Below are 11188 nucleotides of genomic sequence, written 5' to 3'. Positions count from 1 at the left end.
GCTCTGGAGCGGACGGACGGGACCGCAGCGCAACAACCACTCTTCCTTAAATGCATTATCACTTTCACCTTGTGTCTGTTCCCGAGGGACAATTCACTGCCGTCCGTGCTTATTGCTTACTTTAGGTTGTATTATTTCATTCAGCTAAGTGGAAGTCGATCCCTAATACTTACTTCAGACCGTTTGGCTGCAGAGGAATGGGGGAATTACAGAAGGCCGAAATCCCTCTATAACGCACGCATCAATCCTGGAGCGCTCTTACGCGACACTTAGCTTTTTCTTAATTATTCCCATTAGCGGCTGAAGGGTCTGAGGCATGCATCACTGTCTGTGGGATCGACTCGGCGGGCGGGATGTGAGGGATGGCTTCTGATGCCGGGCTGAGAGCGTTATCAGGGCCGCCGCAGAGGGGAGGAACACGAACGCATCATCTTCATCCGCGTCCGCTCTGGCTAACAGAGGACGTTAATGGAGACGAGCATCCAAATTAAGGCCCTTTATGATTCCCACAGATGGGCTTGTAAAGCATTTTTGAATGCATATTCACACAGTCTGGGAGTGTAAATGTATTAATTCTAGAGAGGACAAGAGCTTGCCTGACTGATGGTCACGACTGGCACATCGAAGACGCACTGTAAGATTTGGTTGGCTAATTATCGGCAGGAAGGTGATAAAACAGATGATCAAAAGATGCAGCGTGGCAGCACCAGGTGAGTGTTGACGCTGAAGACAACCAGCGAGCAGAGGTGGGAAAACGGCCACTGTAGCTGGATGAACACAGCTCAGGTTTGGGAAGATTTAATGTGGTTTTTCAAGAGTCGCGCTAGTCTTCACTGCCTTTAGCTGCGTTACAGTTAGCCACTAGCTTGAAGAGCGACCGTAGATTCTGAAACAACTGTATCAAGTTTTAGGTCATTTCCAACCACAAGGACAAATTTTGAAGACAGTGTTGTTTTCTAATAACGGCTCTTATTTTTGTCGCTAACATTAGCATTAGCTGCTGATCTCCCTGTGTTTGTAAACAAGTTGTTTCATGAAATGATGGCCTGACAAGCAAACTGCTACTTAAAGATGTTTTTACTTTTGATTCATTCCTGATTCAGAGTTTAGCGCCACCAGCTGGTGGAAAGAGGGACGACCCTTCAGGATTCTTCTTTTAGCGAACGCCCTGTTTCCCTGGAAGGCTTTGATCAGCCCAGCAGCAGAGGGATGCACGTACACACCAGGACTCTCCAGAGGAGTGTCGGAGCACCAAGGTGACTCCTGAACTCACAATGCTGAATGCAAGCCAGCGATAAGATAAGGGTGGTGGGGGTGGGGGGGGGGGGGGGGGGGGGTAGAGAGATACAAGCCAAGGAGGAACGAGATCAGCTCAGCGCAGATTTCACTGCTGCTTTAGTCGGTTTACTGGAGTCTCTCTGGAAACTGTGGCCTCCATGACCTATAGCTGCATCTTTCTAGCGAGAGCGCGGGATATCACTGAAACTATGACTGGCTACAGGGGAGGCGTCGACCGCCGGACCACCAGACATACGGAGCAGAGGAAGTCCACCAAACCTTCCGTGAGAGCCAGACAGGAAACCAACATCAAGTCCGCAGGTAAAAGCTAAAGATGTAAAACTAAACCCAACCTCGACAATGAGGGTTGAGACACAGGACACAACCTGAGAAGACCACAGGATGTATCGGGAATATCAGAAAACCGCGGTGGAGAGATCCGTGTTTTTCTGAGCAGAGAGCTGCGACGAGCCCGTCGTCCATGTTTGTCCACTTCTGCTTCTGTTAGCAGTTGGCAAACATGAAATCAGTGCGTTCCTGCCGCCAGCCGGGAGCTTTGTTGACCCTTGAAACCGTCTTTCTCGAGAGAGCAGGTGTGATAACACCACTGATGGAGGCTGGACCTCATCCCTCTTCATGCCGTAAAGCTTGCATCTCAGTTACTTTAATGACTCAATTAAAGAACAATTAATTACGTCGTGTCCCAACACACTGACCAGGATGCGCATCAATGGCCGAACGCGTGTGTGAAGAAGGGCCCCAGTGAGGAACCAGAAGCGTCCAACACAAACGCTGGCAGCCTCTCAGCTGCAGATTAACCCAGCCAAGGAGCCGCGTGTCCCTCTTCCAGCTGGCTTCTCCAGGACCAAGGAGACCCTGGGGAGCGTCCCACCCAAGTCGTCAATGGACATTGGACAAACGAAGCAGCGGTCCTCCAGAAAGGACGCGTGTCTGCGTTGACCCAGCAGCCATGTCGCCATCTAATAATAGATGAAGATAACGGTGGTGCTTTCAACTGAACCTGGAAACTGCGAGACCTCGAAAGATTGAAGTCATTTCAGTGGAAATGGCTGAAAAGCCAAAAGTGAGAGTCGGTCCGTTGTTCCGTGTTTCTACGATTCGTTTGAACCGTGTGGAGGACCTCCCGAACTGAATGGAGACATGTGCACTTCTTCTCGCTGCACAGCCTGGAAGTAATTTTCCCCTGGCAGGAGGAGATTGATCCAATGGCTGGTTTTTAGATGGGGTGTCTCAGCCGCCGCCAAAGTGGGCGAGGATTGCATCAAATTGCCAACAGGACAAGGAGTGCGATCAATAAGGTGCACTCTGGCAGGTCCGGGCCTGAACGCCGCAGTCTTTTAACCAGAAACATGTTGTTCTCTCCCATCATTTCCAACGGTAGCGGGTGGGAACCAACCCACAAAGTTTGAGTAACGGGTCCGGTGGGTGACAGGAGGAGGGAAACCGCCCACAAGGTCGACTGCTACCGTTCAGCTCGGTGACATCAGCGCGGATCGTGTTGGGGACGCGCAGGTTGTGGCCACATGTCATCGTTCGCTTTGATCCAGCGGAGCTTGATGCCTTCTGCTCAGCGTCTCCATTGAATTATTGATCTGACTGCGAGCGCTGTTTAGAGCCGTGAATAATTAACACGCCTGTGTTGTGGCAGCCAGCGCAGCCGCTCGTCAGAATGATACAGAGGCGAGTCTTCAATTATTCACCACCGCCATCGGGCTCATTTAGGTGTCTCCTGAGCGGGCGAGGACAAGTGCTGCGACACCGGGCGGACCTGGAAAATAAGGTAAGAAGGGGATGGATGGAAGTGATTAAATAGTCATAAAAACATTTACATTTCGGGCACGTGCTGATTTAACCCAGAGATCCAGAATTTGACCTGACTAGCCACAATTAAGCAACATCGCTGATCAGTAAAATAATCAGGATAAAGTGATCAAAACAGCATTTATAGGAGCCATTTTATAGAAGTGTAGATTACAGCAGCGTGAAGAAGAAGAACATAATCAAGTTTTGCTGATTTTAGGCAACCAAAAGTGAAGCCAGGCTAGCAAAATGCTATATTACCAGTGCAGCTACACCAGTTAGCCAAGCTAGCGGTAAAACTACAGCAACCTCACTGTTAGCATCATGTTTTGGTTCCTTATGAAGTCCATCTTCTGCTACCGGATGATAAAACTGTACTTTGCTAGAATCTCAGTTTGTCAGGAAGCAAATAAGAACCAAGCTGCTGCGTTTCTCATGTGGTGGGAGACGCTAACGTGAACATTCCCAGCGCCCGTGCCGCCTGTTATTGACGGCGAGAGGGTGTGGAAATGAATCAAAGGCCCCACCAGCCTAACCTGACACGCTGACATATGGAAGCTCTGTCAATTGCAATTATTAATTTGATATTTCACGGTCCCGGGAGCGAACGCGGCACAACATGCTGCCCAAGATCGCTGTAATTGAATTAGCGGAGCAGAAGTAATGGTGGGTCGTACACCAGCGTTTCCCCGACTCAACGTCTGCCATGATGGATCTGTGACGGTGGGGTGGAAAACAGGATGTATTCCAACCGATGCAGCAGGAGGGAGGCGGTTTGCTGGGCTGGGTGGGACCAAGAGGACCCCCCCCCCCCATCTCCCCACATCTGCACTGACTCAAATGTGATGTGTAACAGACAGACTGACTGACAGCTTCATTATATCTGTGACACGTTCAGTGGGAATAAAACAGCACCTTAATTGCCTCAGACCACGACCCAACATCATTACCGTGCTGAGTTCCAGCCCAAAGCAGGAGAGATTTGATAATACGGGACTTGGTGACACACGGGGGTTGAATTTCAATCATTTCCTTTCATTCGCGAATCCTGAAAGTTCTTCTTTTTCCTCAGAGATGAACAGAACCTTTTCAGAGATGGATTCATCAACGGCGCCGTGCGCTGCCGCAGCCGCCGGAGCGTCTGTAGAATTCTGATGTTTTGTTGAGCTTTTAAAAACATTTATATCCAGCCCAACTGTCATGTGCACGTTATTGGTTGGGTTGTTTTCCTGCCACTCTAAACTGCGTTTTTCTAACATCCCGTGTGAATACATAATATATACGTAACGCACGTTGTTCCGTTTTCCCCATGGAAAGGGTAACTTGGTGTCCAAACTATAAGGATATTACTCTTTTCAATTTTTCCACTTTTGTTATTTTTATTTCCAAAGTGCGGTGAGCAGGTAATAAACCTGAAATCAGGAAATGCAAGGTTTCACTCATGTACAACTTTCCAGTATTTACATACACATTGCATCATATTCAAATATCAAACATCAGCAGCAAATGAAATCTTGAAACACATTAATAGCATTCAGAGTAGCAAATCCCAAGCATTTATGTATGTCTCAAAGGCAAATCTGATATAGCCCAGCAGCAGCCCCAATAGCCTCTGTCTCTCCAAAGGAAATACAGCTGGACTACAGCTCCCAGAAACCACTGGGCAAACCAGGAAGTGGACATCCTTGCTCCAAGCTGGCCAAACAATCAAACATTCCAAAGCAAGGGAAAAAGCAACCTGAACAAACATTTAAAGCTTCAGAAAGACAGTCAAACACCAAATCCATCTCCATTAACAACGTCACAATATCAATATTTAAGTTTAGGAGCATGGAGACAATGACAGTTCTACAAGTATACCAAACAAACCCAAGACTTATCATTATCTTTACCAAGTAGACCCAACAGCACAGCAGTAGCCTACATGACAGCAGATGACAAAGCCAGCAGAAAAGTAAGAAACCCAATAAAACTCACCAAGCAGCCGGACACCGGGTGAGGATGTGGACAGGTGGCAACTGAAATCTCCCGCTTCCTTTAACCAGTCAGAAGGGTCACATGGGCACAAAGTGCAGACACTACTTAAAGTGACAGTGCTCATTGAACTGGCCTAGCTACCAAGGACGTATCGGCCTTTTAGTCAATGAAACCATTTTATCCCTTGGAGAGAAATAATTAAAGAGAAATTAAAGAAATAATTAAGGAAAACTAAAGATGAAATAGGACAATTCCACAAAACACAACACACATAAAGCTGCCGATGCCATAATTCCATGTTGAAGATGATTCAAGCAGCTTCCAGGGAGCCGTCGTCTCATCTTCTCCGCTCGTCTTCAGGTCTTTAAACTCTATATCAACCTGCGTCTTGTCGATTAAAGCCGATCAATATTAATTGATTCTGATCGATGTGGTTCAGCCCCCTCACTCTCAGAGAAGTGGAAAAACCTAAAGAACTGTTCCAGGCCTTGCTGCTCAGCCTCGGAACCCAGAACCTTCCTGCTGTGAGGGTAACAGAATAACAGACCAGCTGTCAGGGGTCGCTCCACTTCTGGGCTTGACTTCCTCGGTGAATATTTCCTACTTCTAGATCCTTCATCAATAATTTATCCGGACAGGTGGATGGATGAATATTTGCAGGATTGTTTGGACCTGGAGCCGATACATAACCCTCCAACGCTCTGTTTGCTCCAGACAAACTCCTGGAAAAGGTCTGCCTGCAGGTTCTGACACACATTGATTAGATCACAGTTCAATATCGCGGTTGTGCTTTTCTTTCTTTTATCATCCCGGCAGTCAATATCACTTTGATTGGACAAGATCGGCGGCGGCTCGGGTGTTTTCACTAGTGCTGCGAACACACACGGCCGGCGTTATTCCAGCACGGGAGGGAGGGAAGCAGCTCCGGTTTCTATGTAAACCGTCGCCACACTCTTTTGCTCGGAACCCTCAAACTGAACACATCCTGAGCTTGTGGCTTCTTAGAGTCCAGGGCAGAAGGGTAAACACACCGTCTCTGGACAGTAGTGAACAACAAACATCGACGCTTCTGCCTGTAAAATAGCTCTGGAGCGCACAGAATTCCCTTTAATGGGGAAGCTAATTAGCATGAGCTGATGCAGCAAGGTTCTCTGCATGTTCTCTGGGCCCAGTCGGGGGGGTTTAGCCTTCCTCTGCTGCAGCAGAACCATCTGGCTCCTCTGCAGGCTGCAGCAGCGTCGGGGTTGAATCGCCGAGACAGAGAAGTTATTCTCCCAGAGACAGACAGATCGCAGCATTAACTCGCCTTGTTTACAGTCTGAAATGCGTATTATTAGAGCAGAACAAGCTTCTGTGTTTGTCGTCACAGAGCTTTTGAAGACTTCTCCTCTTCTTGTCAGTCATCCACCCACCTGCCTGGAAAACCGTGGCGGCTGCTGCACACCAACACTCCCGCTCGGCAGGGAGCGTCAAAGACGGGCGGCACGCCAGACGAGCAGACGCCAGGGTCACGAGTCCTGTAACAGCCGGCACCAGGCGCTCGCAGCGTTAAACGGTCGCCGTTTAGGCGACTTTTCAAGTCCTCCTGAGCACATAAACCTCTGCAGCGCTGCCCCCCCATCTTGTCAGATCCAGACAAAAGTCTGTTTTGATTAACATAAAAAGGCGGGAAATCAGAGAGCTTATCATCGGACCGAGCTCAGATCTAACGCTCCGACCCGTTCAGGTGGTGTGTTTTCACTGTCATACGTCAGCAGGCTCACGAGGAGCTCCAACTGTCCCCGGCGCGACAAAGAATCCGCCGCCATGTCCCCTCGGTTGGTTCTTCAAACTGTTTGTCATTTACGTCACATGTTTACATGCACATGCGGCCGTAACCCCTGCCTACTCAGTGCTGAGACCCTCCGGAGCCTGCGGGAGGGGGTGGATGATTGATTCATGAAGGCTGCAGAATCAATAGTGAGCTGATGGAGCTGCTGCTCGTCGCGTCAAAGCAATAAAAGCAGCAAAGCTTACGTGACTCATAAAAGACTATACGAGGAAGGCGGGACGGTGGGAAATATAGCGAATGTCGGGATAAAGGAGAGGCACAGGCGGCATTGTTTGTGTTTCTGTATTTAGCAGCGAGATCATAAAGCTGCAGCCGTAATTCAGCTGCTGGTTTTTCTGTTTGTCAGACACGGGAGGGGTGAGGGCCGACGAGAACGGTCTGAGCTCCAGCGCCGCCGTTCAGAGCGGCTGGAGAGAGCACGAAACGGTGTCACCGTTGGTTATGGAGGCGGACGTCGTTACCAGGAGCTGCTCAAAATTTAAGACCTCGTAAACCTTGACAGAGAGTTCCCGTTGCAAAGGCAACCTTGTTCTTAGCTAACGGATTCTGGAAAAGTTTCACAGACGGCAGAAGGAGCGAGTGGAAACGTGTGAAAACGCCGTCAGCAGGATGAAAAACAGGAACTAATTATTTTCCCGCTGATATTAAAGCTCTGCTGTCGCCGGTGTTGTTAGTCAGGTGGAAGCTCTCAGAGGTCACCACAGACAAGCGGCCCTCAGTCCCTTTAGGTCAGGACTGAGGGCCCATCCAGACCTGGAAGTCTCCCATCGGTGGAGAAGGATCACATGACGACGCACGAGACCCGTGATGGACATCATCTAGGAACAATGACTAAATCTGAAAAATGAAAACAGTGAAAACAGCAGCATTCAAGAGTTATTTAGTATTTCATATTACAGGAACTTTTTAGAGAGTTTGAGAGAGTTTTTTTGAGCGTTTTTCCACTATTTTTTCCTGATCAGACTTTTCTGATTGTGTGTTCTTGTAAAACACACTGAGCTTTTCTCCAGTACAATTATTAAATTGTGTGTGGTCGCACACCTTCAAGGTTAGTTTGAGGGTTAAATCTTGGCTTTAGGGTTCAGTCTAGAGCTGGTTTAGGTGCCAGGGTCCTCACAAAGATAGAAGTGCAAACACATGTGGGTCATGTGTGCCAACCCGTTCTGAAGCCAATTCATCAAGTAAAGACGCACTTGACAGAATCTGAGAGATGTTTAATGCTTTATCTCTGACGCCGCCTTAAACCGGACGATAAAGCCTCCAGAATGAGATTAATATCAGTTGCATTAGTGGAAGAACGCTAGTCAGTTAAAAGGCTCTTCGTACAGTGAATACGTCTCCCTCCTTGTTAGGCTCCCTCTGAGAAACTTAAGGTTAACATTAGCACTTAGCCAACATTAGCAAACATTTGTAATTCACGCGTTGTGATTATGATGCTTCATATATGGTTTTACCAGATTTGAACACGTCTCTGCTGGTGTGTGTGTGTGTGTGTGTGTGTGTGTGTGTGTGGGGGGGGGGTGCAGATTGAACACACTCCGAAGCCACTGTTATATTCCACTGTGCCGTGAATTGTTTTCCCTTTGACAACAAAGCGCGTCTGTGACTTCACAGCTTGGTGGAACTGCAGATCTGCTCGTTTAGAGACGAAGATGAATCATGGACCCTCAGGATAGAGAGCTCATCGTCACTGAGGTCAATGAAACACCAGCTGCAGCTCCACACACACACACACACACACACACACACACACACACACACACACACACAGGCCTTTGAATTAAAGGAACTTTATCGTGAATTGAAATGTCTGATGCTGCAGAGACAAACGTTGCCATAGAAACAGCCATCAAAGGGCTCTTTAAAACTGTTTTCAATTATTTGAGATCACTCTGCATCTCCGTTCCTTGTATAGAATTTCTCTCTTGCTCCTTTTATTTTCTAATTAGCACAAGTGGCGGCGCTCGTGAAGAGCCCCTTCCCAGCATTCAGTGGGGTAAGATCCAGCACTCCCACCCTGCCTCAGAGGCTGGGAGAACATTGTTGAACAAGGGGAACACTTGATGTCTGGCTGGAAAAGACCCCGAGATGATGACACTTAACGGCAGATACCCTGGAGAGCGGAACAGACGATAAGCCGCTGATTCGTGGTTGAGACCACCCCCCCCCCCACCCGATAAATTTCATTTACCGCCTCTCTCCCTCTAAATATCGGACGTCTCCTGTGAATCTCCAAACTCAAACAAGCAGACAGGATTGCAGGTTCATGATGGTCAAGGACACCAGCACCTGGTGAGCTCCACTGTCTTGCACCCCCCACTCCCCTTTTTTTCTTCTTGAATCGGGTGTATGCCGAAGGCCTTCCCGTTGTCCGTGGTTAAGCGGTGTTCAGGTGAGGCTCCATCCTCCAGCGGGCATCCCAGCAGCCGGGCGTCCTGCACGGCCGCGTCCGTGTCGGTGCCCACGCTGGCGGTTTGTTTTGGAATGTCAACGCCGGAGCAGAAGCCGCTCCGAACGTTGCATTCGAGGCGCAGAGTCAATCCTCCAGACATGCGGAAATGTGACAGAAAAACATCCAGATGGATGGAAAAATTAGCGGTTTTTGGGGGTTTTTTTTCTCCTGCTGACAGTTTTTTATTTGGCTGTTTTTAAGGCGAAGCTCATTTGGAGTCACCAGATCCGTTGCACGCTCTCAGCGAATGGAAATGAGGAGCCAAACAGATGCACTTCAGATTAGACGCGCACGTTATTTTCTTTTCTGCTGGATGTCTGCAGCCTGAGGGGGAGGACATTTAACTTCACAATGGCTCTTATATGGAAGCCCAGGAGGGTTTGGACCTATTTTAAAGGACATCCATCAGCCATTTTATGATCACCGACAGCATGTGTGTGATGCAGTTAGATGGATGTGGCGTTTCCCTTTAGCCTAAATGCACCAAAGCAACAAATCTGTCTTTTTTACTGCCCTGTGCTCGTCTTTATTCTGTTAGGAGAGCTCTGCTCTTCTCTGGCTGCTTCCCTGGAACACAACATCCCTCTGACGGGGGGCCAGAAGCAGCTGCAGCCTTGGCAGTCGCAGCCTGCCACGTCTGTGGGTGTCATCAAGGGTCTCCGACGCCGATCAGTCAGAGGAAACATCTTTGAGATTCAACCTCGGGGTCTGACAAGGCTGCAGCTCTGCGTGGAGGCTCCGTGTGGTCCTGCCATGGCTGACCCGAGCCGCACTCGTAAGAAAGATGTTTTATGGTGTCAGTTAAGTTCAGTCAGGTGAGGCGAGTAAGAAAATTTTTTCTGGTTCTTGCGTTCAACCTAATCTTTGTGTTCTTCTGAAACCCCGTCCATCGCCGCCCTACTGTGAAGGGCGCCATTGCTGCTGCTCCCGCTGGCCGAGGTGAAATGCATTGTGGGATATCTAACTGTACCAGGTCCAAACAAGTCGTGTCTGATGCTTGCTTAATAAATGGGCGGAGCAGGTCCACTTCTGAGAAATTTGGAGCGTGCTCAGAAGATACTGCACTCGACACTGGAACCATTCTTGGGTGGCGAATGACAACGTTGGATAAGAACATGAGAACAGGACCAAGAAGTCCAAATACACGCGAGAGGTCTGGGATAGAATCAACATCCTTTGAATAGCACACCCTGGGAGTTAGCTGAACCACCTAGAACCAGATTCTGGATCTAAATCTGGACTATTCCACCCATAACTGACACAAACAGAAACCAGCCGCGACAGTCTGAGGAGTTTGGATGAAATTCCCTTTTATGATGCCAAAGGTGCTGAAGTCCCTTTGTTCAATTAGCTCTACCTCCTGGAAGTCCACGTCATCTCCTCACTTATCAGATACACTCCAGATTTAGAACTTGTCACTGGGCAGCAGAATCCACTCTGAAGTGAAGAGGCAGAGGCAGCAGAGACTCCGAGTAAATTTGCATGTTCAGAGATCCCCACACCTTCCTGCCGGCTCATTGTTAGGCCTTCTTTGTTCCCACAGCTGACAATAAGAGACAGTTCCGACCTGGGCTTTACTCTGCTTCATCTCTCTGCCACATTATCACTGATTTACTGACCCCCTCCAGCTCTGAATATCAATGAAACAGCAACAAATGAGGAACCATCCTCGCCCGAGCCATGAGTGACGCTCATTAAAGAAGACAATGAGCCCTCCTACAGCTGCCAGAACACATCTGGACCATGCTGAGTCTTTTTTTTTGAGACCATCAGTGCAAAGGCAGTAGGCTGCGTTGCACATAAGTTGTCTTTTCCAGGTATTTTCTATT

General features: G+C 48.6%; 1 long non-coding RNA gene across 1 annotated transcript; it reads left to right on the top strand.

Annotated features, from left to right (window-relative positions):
- The first annotated feature begins 1097 nt into the window (after nucleotides 1–1097).
- Nucleotides 1098–4530, top strand: LOC130533156 (uncharacterized). Its single transcript, XR_008952495.1, has 4 exons — nucleotides 1098–1256; nucleotides 1502–1599; nucleotides 2681–3079; nucleotides 4172–4530. It is a non-coding gene; the product is annotated as an uncharacterized LOC130533156 (long non-coding RNA).
- Nucleotides 4531–11188: the final 6658 nt, after the last annotated feature.

This window comes from Takifugu flavidus, chromosome 10 (genome assembly GCF_003711565.1).
Source record: "Takifugu flavidus isolate HTHZ2018 chromosome 10, ASM371156v2, whole genome shotgun sequence".
Lineage (NCBI taxonomy): Eukaryota > Metazoa > Chordata > Actinopteri > Tetraodontiformes > Tetraodontidae > Takifugu > Takifugu flavidus.
This window is presented reverse-complemented; position numbering and strand designations above follow the sequence as displayed.